This window comes from Gavialis gangeticus, unplaced genomic scaffold, assembly GCF_001723915.1.
Source record: "Gavialis gangeticus isolate Ggan-Ray unplaced genomic scaffold, GavGan_comp1, whole genome shotgun sequence".
In the NCBI taxonomy this organism is placed as follows: domain Eukaryota; kingdom Metazoa; phylum Chordata; order Crocodylia; family Gavialidae; genus Gavialis; species Gavialis gangeticus.
In genome coordinates, this window is record NW_017729001.1 from 32,403,100 (window position 1) to 32,415,720 (window position 12,621).

A 12,621-nucleotide genomic window follows, 5' to 3' on the forward strand; every position below is an offset into this window, starting at 1 on the left:
ATGGGCACAAGTTGATGGAGAGGAGGTATAGATTGGACATCCGCAAGAACTACTTCACAGTTAGGGCGGCTAGGAGCTGGAACCAACTTCCAAGGGAAGTGGTGCTGGCCCCTACCCTGGGGGTCTTTAAGAAGAGGCTGGATGCCTACCTGGCTGGACTCATTTGAGTCCTGTTTCTTGTTTTTGGGGTTTTTGTTGTTCTCCCGCCCTGGCGGGGGGTCAGGCTAGAAGATCTACTAGGTCCCTTCCGACCCTTAATCTATGAAACTATGAAATTATGAATTATCTCAAAAAGCTTGCCCAGGATCAAGGTAAGACTAACTGGCCTATAGTTCCCCAGGTCCTCCTTCCTTCCTTTTTTGAAGATGGGAACCACATTGGCCTTCTTCCAGTGTTCTGGCACCACACCAGAGTACCATGAGTGCTCGTAAAGCCGTGCCAGGGGTCCCGCAATGATGAGGCATTTTAATTTTAGAACCACAGATTTGACCTTGCCATGGTGACATTCCCAAATCAGTTCTTGTAATATTTTACACTTGTCTTTTTTTTTTTTTCCAATGTGACTTAAGAAACATTTGTACTTGTACTCTGAGGATCAAAAAATGTGTTACAAATTCAAATTCTTCCACTGGAAGTATCCCAACTCTTTGGTGGTCATAAGTGTGATCCCCTGCTTACAGATGTGGAGGCTGATTCCCCAGGGAGAGGTAATTTGCCAAAAGGACACAAGGTGAGTAGACAGGAGAGCTGGAAATAAAAAAAAACAAACAAAAAAACCCAAGAAACAGGAGTCCTGACTCCCAGCCCCTTCTCTCTAAATGTTTTCTGTCTATAAACGAAATCTCTTAAATGGTGCTCTTAACTATGCTGAAACTTGTAAGGCCAAAAACCTGTCTTCCATTACTCTAGAAGCTGCTTTATACTTTTAGAGCAACTGGATTAGTGATGAGACATCTCCTCATGCTCTGACCAATGTCACAGTTCATATTTTATCCAGATTTATGTAATGGGAGTTAGGAACCTCTTCTGCATTTCCTGCCTATGGTAGTTAAGACTGTTGCCATCTGCTTAATCCCTTCAGTGACTTTATAATATGTTTTGTGTCATCAGAACTGTTGATATCTAGTCATTTCCTGCAGTGGTGTCTCCAACTGCACTCATTGTTTCCTTGTGCTCAAATGTTTGCATTTACCACTTGCATGAGTTATGACTTGTTTGTGTGCACAAAACCAAACCTAGGAGCATGGGTGTATCAGAGGAGAAAGTTATGTGACGAACCTATACAAAGGAATCCACAGACCTGCAAGCTCCAGAGCTGGACTTTTTCTCTGGCAGCACAGAAGAGTGATTTAGCAGGTGAGTCAAATGAGGCAAGATGTATAATCATATAGATCTGCCAACCAAATTCCTGCATGGCAGGTGGCAGCCATGGTCATGAAGTCTAATGGAGCCCAGAAGCTGCTATAATGGTTGCAATATGGCTCCACTACCACTCTGTAACTGGATAGGGAGAATTCCTCCCTTTGTCACAGGGAGCACCCTGCTCACATCTGTGGTGTTCAGGCTGCAGAAACAACGTTGATTCTCAGTAACAAACAGTAATTTCACAAACAGTTTTCCATTTAACTAGTTCTGTAGGTTTAGATACCGAAATGGGAAGGCATATGGAAAGCTCCAGGCTGAGGACTATGGATGACATTATTTCTTGAACACAGTGGAACTTTCTACCATGAGGCGAAAGCACATTCAGCCAGATGGAGTGTTTTTGGTGCCAGCCCAAGACTGTGGAACAAACTCCCACAGGACCGTCATCAATCTTCCTGCTTCTGTCTTCAGGTACCAGGTATACTTTTGCAACTTGCCTTCTTAAATGTAGACATACAACTGTTGTCCAAAAAGCCCAGCCAAAAGAAAACACAAGGCTGTAAAATAATTTTCTTCTGGAGAAAGAATAAGAATAAAAAAAAATATGACTCATTCAGTCACATTGTTAACACAGTACGTGGATGGAAGATTCGAGGGTAGAATAATAACCTGTTCAGGATAAAAAAACCCACGTATGTTGGATAGTCCTGGATTAGGTTTCTGCTCACAACAAAAACTAGACTGGTCACTCAAACTCTGGTGGCCTCTTGGCTGCCTCAGCCCCAAGAGTGTGTGCCTGTGGTACAGTGCCCACTCGCCAGTCGGTCAGTACATTGGTAGCCTCAAACAGAGGTGATGCTTCTAGATGGAATAGGAATGTTTGTGACCTAAACTGGATCTAAATGGAGGGAGGAGTGGACTGAGGATAAATAGGGCACAGATCCAGCAAAATGCCGGCATTCCCCCGGGTCTGCTTCCTGAAAAAGCTCTCCCAGCCTCCCGTTTCTCTTCCTCCTACTGCCAAGCACTTTAATTTCCTTCTAAGTGAGGCTGCCCAGCCCGCCCCAGCAGACAAAGCTTGAACAGAGCATGACTGGCATTCTGACATCCCTCCTTGGTTTAGCTGAAAACAATTACATGATTCTTTTTTTTTTTTTTTTTTTTTTTTTTTTTTTTTTTTTTTTTTTATAGAAGGGCTGTATCTTTTTTAACTGCAGCTGGATTGAAACCTGAGCATTTTATTTTTGGTCACAATAAAGTGGGCCAAATTCCCCTGGGTAGAAATCCAGTGTAGTCAGTGGAGTTACCACTTGGCTGAATTGATGTAACATGCTTAGAACGTCCTTTGGGATTGTTCAGCTCTAAATATCAGGCAACTAGAAACACCTACAGTTGCCAAGCATTGTGATGTTTGGCACTGGCATGTGGAGCATCCCCATGGATTTTTTTTTAAACGAGTGAGGTCCCTTGTTAATAGTGTATCATTGTTTTCTTAGGTTTTGCCAGGCTTGTGAACTCCTGGATTAACTCTAAAAAGCCTGGGAACAAGCCGTGTTGTCAGAATGTCTTGCTCAAGTCAGGAATTTTATTCTAGCATCCTCAGCTTAGTGTCTATGGCTAGGGTAATAACTGGAGGAGGAAAGCATAGACTTCTTAAAACAAATTGTCTGTTATCTAAGAATTTCCTGGATTTTTCAACTTCTTTCTTTACACTTTGTTCTTGCCTTTTTAAAAAATCACTGTTTAAGTTCCAGTATTATTTATGGAAACCAAGCTGTTACAGTTTCCAGATCTTACAAAGACCTTTGTTTGCAGTTTCACTACCTGATATAAAGTCCTGGCTCAAATTAATCAGCTAAAAGGGAAAACCATGTTAGAAGTATTTAACTGTCTCGGACCAAAATCCTAGCAAAACCTTGCCCCTATTTTCACAGCACAAAGCAGCCAGAAAGCTGCTCCAAAAAGAAAATTGGAGACTCCTGATACAGGAAAATTCTTGGATGGCACAGAGCTAGTTACACCTTCTCATCATGTACACTCCCACTCTGCATGGAGGGTTGCAGGGCATACGGCAGAACTGTATTCCAACAAATCTTAAGCTAATGTAGCGGCCCCCGTGGGACCACAGCGGCTGGTAAAACTTTTAGAGACAACTTTAGGTGGCACCAAACTACCCTAGGGACAGTTTCAGCCACATCAGGATTGGGAGATCAGAAAAGCAGTGCTAATATGAACTCCATTTAGGATTAATCCCTACATATTATTTGACTATAATGAATTCATCCCTGGGCAATAAAGCCCTGAGATACTAGTTCACCACTACCCTTCTTCTTGTGTAGTCATTGGCATCTTGCTAAGTGGGTATAAAAGGCCACTATTAACATTTGCAGTTAATTATATCAGATGCAGGAACCTGCTGCTCCTATCTGGATACAACTTCACTAGCTTGAGACTCAAATCACAAAATGCCTCCTGCATGGCAATCCTCCATGAATCCCAACTAAGCTGTACAGAATTTTAAGTGTATTTTCTTAGGCCCTGTGAAAGGTCACTAAATAGCCAAATTGCATGCTTCTGATTGGGCTGTGTGATAGCAACTGCATCTTTGGATCTGGGGAGGAGGCCTGTTTCTCAGCTCTTACCAGACTCCTTAGAGCTTTCCCTGGGGATGACTTTAGATTCGCTATGAAATAATTAAATCAAAACATAACTATGAACCTATGGATCCAGGTTCTCCACACCCTAACACCTTCTGTTACCATTTACAAGTGCATCAAATGAGTGTAAAGTGGGCATAAAACGTTACTAACATATAATACTTAGTATGCACAGCTGTACATGACTGCACAAGGTGCTAGGCAGTGCTGAATCAGTCCCACGCTGTTTCTATAACTGATACCTCATCTGTTAACAGCTACGGGGTATAAATGCTTGGTGCCTTGAAGGAGAGAGGGAGGAGCGATAAGTCATCTACTCAGTCCCTTCTTTCATGTATAATCCCCTCTCCTCCTGCTTCACACACAGCTCAATGAGTGGGAGGTATACTTCCTTCCTACAGGTTTTTCGTCTAAAGTTGTCACAGAAAAGTGGTTTTCCCTTCTGGTGTTCAGCAAGAACCCAGTGTTAGACTCAAGGGGGATATAATCAAACATCCAGCCTGGGTCCATATTATGTAGATCTCTGAGAATTCCCACTGTCTGCTTTCAGCCTACCTAAATCAGGCTTTCATACTAGAATGGCAATGCTTGACTCCTGCTTCATACTGGTGTCAGTCCCTGTACAAGATGCAGGGCATCCATGAATCTGGCCCCTGGATTCTATCCTAGGCTTTGCCACTGACATGATTGTAGGATCTTGGGCAAGTTTCTTAACCATCCTTTGTCCTTGTGTGCAGGACTGGGGTCTGCTGACAGTGCTGTGTCAGTTAGGAGTGTGAAAAAACTACACTGGTAGTGGCCACAGGTGTCCAGATGTGGATGGAGGCAGCTTCGTAGGAGCTGGCAGAGCTCTGGTAGAAATTGTGACTGGCAAGGCAAGGGGATTGGGACTGAAGGAGGAGAGACTTGCATGGCCATTCCGGAGGCACAGAGTAGGCCTTTCTGAGCAAGAAGACTAAGACTAAGACTGGGGCTGTCCAGGTGAGGAGAACAGGACAAAGGAGCTGGGAGCTGGAAAGGTGACAGTTTGGAAGGGACAGGACAAGTGGAGTTGAGTTTGGAGGAAATGGGCGGAAGGGTCTTTGCCTACTAGGGCATGTTCTCTTCTAGAGTGTAAATTGGAGCCCAGGATTCCTGTGCTGTGCCATTCCCCCGCAGTCAGGACATGTCTCTGAAACAACGGCAGTGTGTCGAAGTCTGTCCCAGAGCTGGTCCACTCTAGAAAACGACAGCCTGCTACTTACTGTGAGTTATTCCAGTGGCACAGCTCTGTGCAACAGAATTAAAGGTTGCAAATCTTCTGATGGTCCAAATCAGCGTTGGAGGGATGCCACACAGGGAATTGACTGGTTTCTTAGTTGTTGTTTTTTTAAGTCTAGAGACGTAAATCTACACATGCACAAACTGCAGTAAAAATTGTTCAGATTACATATTTTAACTAAAAAGCTAGAAAATGTCAGAACTGAGACTAGAGTCCTATGGCAAAACAGCATAAGATTATGTGCTTGGTAACTGCAGACTGTCTCAATGCATATAAATGAAGGAAATGAATTAAGGTTGCACAGGCCACCTTACTTTTGGTGTTTCCTAACAACTGACTGACGTTGTTAAGATTGCAATGTTCTTTCAACCTAGGGCTGCATTTGTCCGTGTTGTAATGGCACTCCACCAAGAACAAATTTGGTTCACAATAGCTGGTTTCTTCTCATGCCACTATATCCAGTTCCATTGCTTCTCAAGTGTGAAAGCTGATTTAGGGTGTCACTTTGTGAGTAGGCAGTAGGTTACTTTGTCAGATGCCCTGAAAGAAGAAATTGGTGACGCACTAATTCACCTTTCCTTTGGGTCATATGGGCATGGGATATATCCATTTGACCTTGAACAGATGATCTTTGTTTAGTCCTCTAGAGGAAGAAGGGAAAACCTACGTTCCCTGTCAATGTGTCCAGAGGAGGAAAATTCCTTTTTGTAACCGTCATGTAATGAAGAAAGTACATGCGTCACCTGCACTATATTCTTATTTTGCGATACAAATGTGGTTATAAACTGATTGTTCTGCTCCTGCTTCCTCAATACAAAAGCTTCGCAATGATGATAGGTTGCCTTTCCCTGTCACTGCAATTCCTGGATCTCAAAGTACTCAAACAAGTAAACTTTGGGATCTCCTGGTGAGGTAAGTATTGGCGCCATTAATTAGAAGTGAAATCAAGGCACAGGGAGTGACTTATGAAAGTCACACAAGTCTGTGGCAAGCTTGAGGAGGGAACCCAAAGTCCTTGAATCTCATCAGGTTAGGCCTATGCTGTGTCTCTGATGCGTCTTGGGAGGAAAGCTTCTGGGACTGCCCTCCACCTCTCCTACTCACATGTATAAGACCTGGCAATGTCTCAAAAGAGGCCTCACTGCCAAATCTCTGTGTTTGGCAGTTGAGAGTGGAAGCAAGTGGGCAGGGTGTGTTCAGGTGAGTCCCTCCCTCCCTCCCTACATGTGCAGGATTGTGGAATTGAAATGTGCATCTATGTTGTGCATTAACTACTGACCTTTGCTCCCTCTTTCTAGCACCACGTGCCCATTCTGTTATGAGAACAAACAAAAGGGTATACACCGCACCAAGCAGTCCCTGGCATATATACATACTACACAACTCAACTAACCTACCTCCAGATCAGGAGTCACAGAAAACTATGTTGAAGATACCAGGAGCATAAGTGTGTTAGTACTAGGAAATCCTGAGTGCCCCAGTTGAGAGGTTAAGAATGGTAATTGTTTATATTAGGTATTTATGATTCCAGTTTCACTTCCTTATAACACTATGGGTCACTGAATTAATAGGGATGAGTGCCTGACCCCTTAATACCTTCCAAACTCTTTACAATTCATCTCTCTCTCTTTTTTTTTTTACAGTGAAGCTTATAGTGAAGAACTGGTTGTGCAGCTACGCAGTGTCCAGTGAGTCTCAGCCAGAACACTACATTGCTTCCAGTAACTTTCCAGGGATCTCCCCACAGATTTATGAAGGTAACAACTAAAGTAGAAACTGCCCCAGAAAGTTCATTCACAATTTTGCACAGAGCCTGGTGGGTACTGGGCCAAGACTGCACCACACTAATGGGTTTCAGTGATGTTCATATAAGGGAGTTGCAAGAAAACTGAGACCTAATTCCCACCATCTTGAACACGGCACTGATTCATAGGGGTTTGTGCATTGCTGGATCACCTGCAAATGGCATGATGGAAGCACTAGGCCCAAACTGGAATGCTTCAGACCAAGAGCTTGTTAAAGATGGATAAAAATACCCAGGATCTGGTATAGCCTGACTTTAGCCACAATCTGGCAAGCTGTTTTACCTGGGCAGGTTTCTGTGCCCAAGTGGAGGCCCACTGAAATCACTGGAGCCCTGTACAGGTACAAGGGTCAGCTTATACGAAGTAGCTTGCACACCTAGGGCCCTTCTTGAAACCAAAGTGGATGACGTGTACAAAGACAGAAATCCTGGTGTGGGCTTGGGACAACAGGGCTTAACTTAGTGGGTAGTGGGATACATGGTCATAGTGCAGAGACAAGCCTGGGGAATTAGGCTGCTGGCACCCAGTAGCACAGAGCTGATTGAATACAACAGATTGAGCTTTCACAACTGGACAGACAGGCACCAGATATTTCAATGGAATATTAACAGTTTTGCTCCTAATCATTTCCAAACCTTCCAGCTCAGGCACACTCAGCATGACACGTATTTTGGCCCTAGTTAATTATTTTCTATTTTTACGTGATGCCATCTAAGAAAAAGCTGAATGCTTTGTTGGAAATTTCAGTCTGTTTTAAATTCTCTTTAATTATTTAATCTTTGGTCTCTTTCTTGAAACATCTACCATTTAAAAAGCAAATACAAGTCTCTTAGAAATGTTTATTTCTTCCCACTTCATGTGGTATTTTCCCGCAGAAAATCAACCGTCTTGAGATCAAGAATGGCTCTTATTCAGTCCTGTACTAGTGACAGGTGAAAGGTGCAATATCTCATGCTGCTGTTGAGCTAGAAATGGGAACTTTATGGCAGCTGAAAAGGGGTGGAGGGTCCCTATCTTTCCTATCAGATAACATTTGCTTCTAGCCTGGAAGGCCCTGAGATCTGATGCTGTGACATTTATATGTATAGAAAACCTTTTTTATCTGTTGCTACAGTTGTATTACTTTTAAGTTTTCTTTTTTTCTGATACTTGTGTAGCTGGACTCATGAAAACCAAAACACTTGGTTTAGCGCCGTAACGTTTAAAAAATCACCAGGCAAAATTTTGAGACTCTCTAAAATATCTCTAATATTAGCTATCATGAAGTTAGGAACCATGTACTTAAAAGTCCATGTGTTTGGGGTACAGCCACTTTAAAAGGTCTAAAAGCTCACTTAAGTTTTCACTCATTTTAACTATATAAAGGGTGAGTCAGGGAGACAAAATCACTTGCAATCTGGTAACCAGAGGCCAGAACAGCTGCTGGTTTGCTGAGGACTGTATCTATGAAGAATTTGTTTAATGCAGGGAAGAAGAAGTGAGATATCTGTTGAGAGCTGTTTAGGACTGTTGAGAGACTGATGGTGGGGTCCACCTAGCAGAATGGAAAGGTTGTTGGCGTATAGTAACCTGGAAAAGACAGTCGAGTTTGACTGAATGGCATGTGAGCTGCTGTGATGCCTGGGATGACCGTAGGGTTGGAAGATGCTCCATATGACTCCACTAGTCATGCTACTGAAGTGAGTATAGCATAGTATAATTTAACCCATGTTTAATTTAGTTTGACGTATGGTCTGGAAGGTCACAGCAGCAAGTGCAGAACTAGGCTGATGACTAGGAACCTCTTCCACAACTGATGGGACATAAATGAGGACAAGGGTGCACAGGAACCCTGGTATGTTCTACTGCACCTGTAAAATGCATAGGACACACTGGATACCTAAGGTGTGAAAATGGATTTATTAACAAAAAATAAAGACCTTAAAGAATTATGCAGCCGTCCCACTAGATTGGGACTCGGGAATTCTGTGTTCCACACTAGTTTTTTCCACCAATGATCACTTGTGCTACTGTGTCTGCTTCACTTTTCAATGGTGCCAATCCAGCAAAACACAATTTCAGCGTGCGATTAAGATTTTTTCTATATTTAGCAGAGGCCAGTTATACCAGTGCAATTTGTAACAAAGTCAGTGAAAATTGCTTTTAATAATATAATTTTGATCTTCTTTGTGCCTCTCTTTCCCTGACTGTACTGCATCATTTGGAACAAGTCAGTTTTTCCTTCCTGCAAAGGAAAAAAAATGGATTCTTTCCATGTTTTTGCTTTCTTATTATGTATAACAAGGGGTTGGAACTTAGCTGTGTTGTGGGTGTTGCATTTAAGGGATTTCCTTTCCTTTTCTTTGGATTAGAAATTCAAATTTCTTCCACTCTCAAAGGCTCTGTAATTACTAGAGAATTAGTAAAATGATGATATGGTAAAAGCCAAGACTGAAAGCAAAGCAACTGGAAAGGGGCTGTTAAAATTCTGTTTTAACAGTATTTTGTGTGTGTGTGCACGCGCGCACGGTTGGTTGTTTTTTAGCATATACACTCTTCAGTGACAAATGGATTGCAAAACAATGCTACTTCTTCTGAAAAGACACAGTGCACATACCAATAGGCACGAAGACATCCAATAAAGTCCTCAAGCAAAACCAGACTTGACATTCCTGCCATTTCTAAGGTAAAAACCAAGTCCAATGTTTTTATTAACTAGACTTTGCAGATTATCTTTAAGGACAGATTAACTTCTCTGTGTTACTGGAACAGTTTTGATGTAGGTCAGCATAGGTTGCATTAGTATCATTGAAAGATTGATTTTTTTTATGTCCTCTTCTCTCAAGACAGCAGTGCTGTAACTATAAAAAAAAAAAAAAAATCCAGATGAAATCATAGCATTCAGGAGGCGCACTCTTGGCACAAAAGAGAATCAACAGGACAGACCCCACTGACGTTGATATTTACCCGAATTAATTCTGTTTCTGCTTATTGTCTTTTGATATTTGGAAAGGGATCTTTCACCAAACTGGAGAAAGAGAATTAAAATAAGATATTTAACCACCTCTTGATATTTATAGTGATCATTGCATTGATTCTTTTTTAATCCAATCCAGCAGGATAAAAAACTACTAGCACTGCCTCTGTCCCGTGGTAGTCTCCAGAGAATGAGTTGCAGGCCATTTATTCGGATGGCAGAGAAGAAATGAAAATGGGCAGAAACAGTAACAAGACCTGATCTGAAATAAATCATCCAGAAGTAAACAAGGCAAAAACTAACTGGAGATGGCCATGACTTTAGGTGGCAATCGCAACTCCTTAAGGCAAAAAATTGTAGACATATTGTAGGCAAATTATCCATTAAAGAGCTTACTTTCCTTGGAAGGATATTGCCTCCTAGCAACAGTAGAGGTAAGTAGCATATACCTGTATGTGGTATTTTTAAGATGCTACTTTCTCTCCTTAAAACCAAGTTCTTGGAAATGAAGCATAATTTGAATGGAAAAAAAATCTTGTTCTCTAAAACATGTAGCAGTGCTGAGAGATGGAAACCTCTTCCTGTCCCCGATCAACCAGAGGATGGTAACTATGCATAAGCTGTTACTATGGCAGTAATATAGGGTTGGAGTGGAAGATGGGAAGTACACTGTAATCTGTATTGCCATGGCAATTCATACAGAATATCTGTGCAGTGAACATGCATATTTCATGATGCTTGTGAAATTTCCAGCTTATGTAGGGGAACCCAAGATTTGGTCTGGTATCTGATGGTGTCTCTGAATGACTGACACTCAAAAATCTTACGGGTATAGGATGAGTATCCCCCATAATCTTTAAAAGTACATCTTTACAGGAGATGCAAGTTACTACTGTGTTTTTAGCTGTGAGTGGCTTCAAGTGACTGGTACCTGATCTATTTAATTTGGGGGTAGATAAAGCTAACCCAGGTATATCATTCACCTAAGCAAACAAATGGGTGTTCTGTACTGTGAATTAAAGTGACCTACAATCACATTACTTACTCTAACAGCTGTATGAACAGACCTACAGCAAGACATCTCTTTATCTTTTGTAATTAAGAGGTTTTCCATCATTCTTTCATGTTTGTATTCTCTGTGATGTTTAGCATACTGTGAGAACCTTGTGGCAAGCAAAACAATTCAGCTCACATTTGGGAATGGCATATAAACTCTGCATACTGCCCCAGGGCTTGGGCCTGAAGGAATGTCAGTTTTGCAGAGCTGATTGTACATGAAGAAGTGAAGTCAGAAATGTGAGGAACCTGTTGACACCACTAAATGAGAGAATAGATGAGGGTTATTAGGCTGCTAAATATAGCATTAGGAGATAGATGTAGGGGGAAAATGATACCAAATGAGAAGGATGATAATTTACACTCATTTTGCACAGGTGTAAATAACTACATGAGCACTGTTCTAGTCTGGTGCTGCCATTAGACTCCCCAGTTGAAAGGCCAGATAATCTCCCAGTGACAACCAGTGCAGCTGAACTAGAATAGAGGAGAAAGAATGCATGCTGTAACCTTTCAAAGATCCCCTGGAAAAATTCTGACTGTTCTGACACAGCTAGTATCTTCCTTGGGTACCTGCTATTCTTCCTCAATCCCCACAGTGCCTGATTGGAGCCTCAGCCTGGTCTTAACATTGAGGTTAGTCACAACAGGTGAAGAATAAACTGCTGTAAACCTTCCTGGAGCATGCACATAGCAAACAGTTGCTATGTGCCAGATTATTTCTAAGAAAGAAAGAATAGATTTTTCAGATAAAATACACTGACGTTACAAAGCCTGTATAAATAGGCCATCTGAATAGATTGAGTTTGTACACAAATGCACAGTAGTGTAACTAAGGCAGAGTGACCAGGGAGTAGTAGCCTCATTTGCTGATTTGTGGGGGAAAGGGGAAGACAGATGCAAAAATAATAGCTGCTACTGCTGCTGGCTGGATGTGCTGCAGCTGGCAGCCGTAGCTGCCCTATGCATTGCTGCTGCCCATGGGGCACGGATGCCATGTTGTGCCCCTGCAAATGCACCTTATGTTTCAGCCAGAAACATGGAACTGGTTTGTGAGCTTCCAGTCAGGATAAAGTTGGGCAGTGTTTTTTAGGACTTCTTTACTTTCTGTTGCTACATAAAGGGAAACAAGATGCATCTTCCCTCCAGTGGAGTGCATTTTGCAGTCTCACTGAAGTGCATGTTGTTGTGCAGGTGTAGCTTCAAGACAAAAAATGTTGCATTGCCTATTTGTTCACATTTCTTCCACTACATACAAAAAAATTAAATCACTCTGAATAGCTTCCTCCAGCTTTTGATCTAAACATCCTCTCATATTCATCTCTCTGCTCATGTATCACCTTAGGATCTTTGGAGGACATCTTCATATAATAATAATAATAAGAAGAAAACTGATGACAACATCTGAGTCTTTTATATAACACTTGTCACCAGTAGATTTCAAAGCATTTAATAAAGGAGAAATATTCCATTATCCCTACTTCACAGATGGGAAAACTAAAACACAGAGGCATTTAAGTG

General features: G+C 41.9%; 1 long non-coding RNA gene across 4 annotated transcripts in view; it reads left to right on the top strand.

Annotated features, from left to right (window-relative positions):
* The first annotated feature begins 1,334 nt into the window (after positions 1–1,334).
* Positions 1,335–12,621, top strand: part of LOC109290606 — a 13,335-nt gene continuing 2,048 nt past the window's right edge. The window contains exons 1-4 of one of the 4 annotated variants that reach the window (XR_002095622.1): positions 1,335–1,843; positions 6,927–7,040; positions 9,613–9,753; positions 10,184–10,478. This is a non-coding gene — a long non-coding RNA (uncharacterized LOC109290606). Of the gene's footprint in view, positions 1,844–4,391; positions 6,782–6,926; positions 7,041–9,612; positions 9,754–10,183; positions 10,479–12,621 lie in introns of those variants that run through there. The other 3 variants (XR_002095623.1, XR_002095621.1, XR_002095624.1) reach the window with 3 other exon arrangements.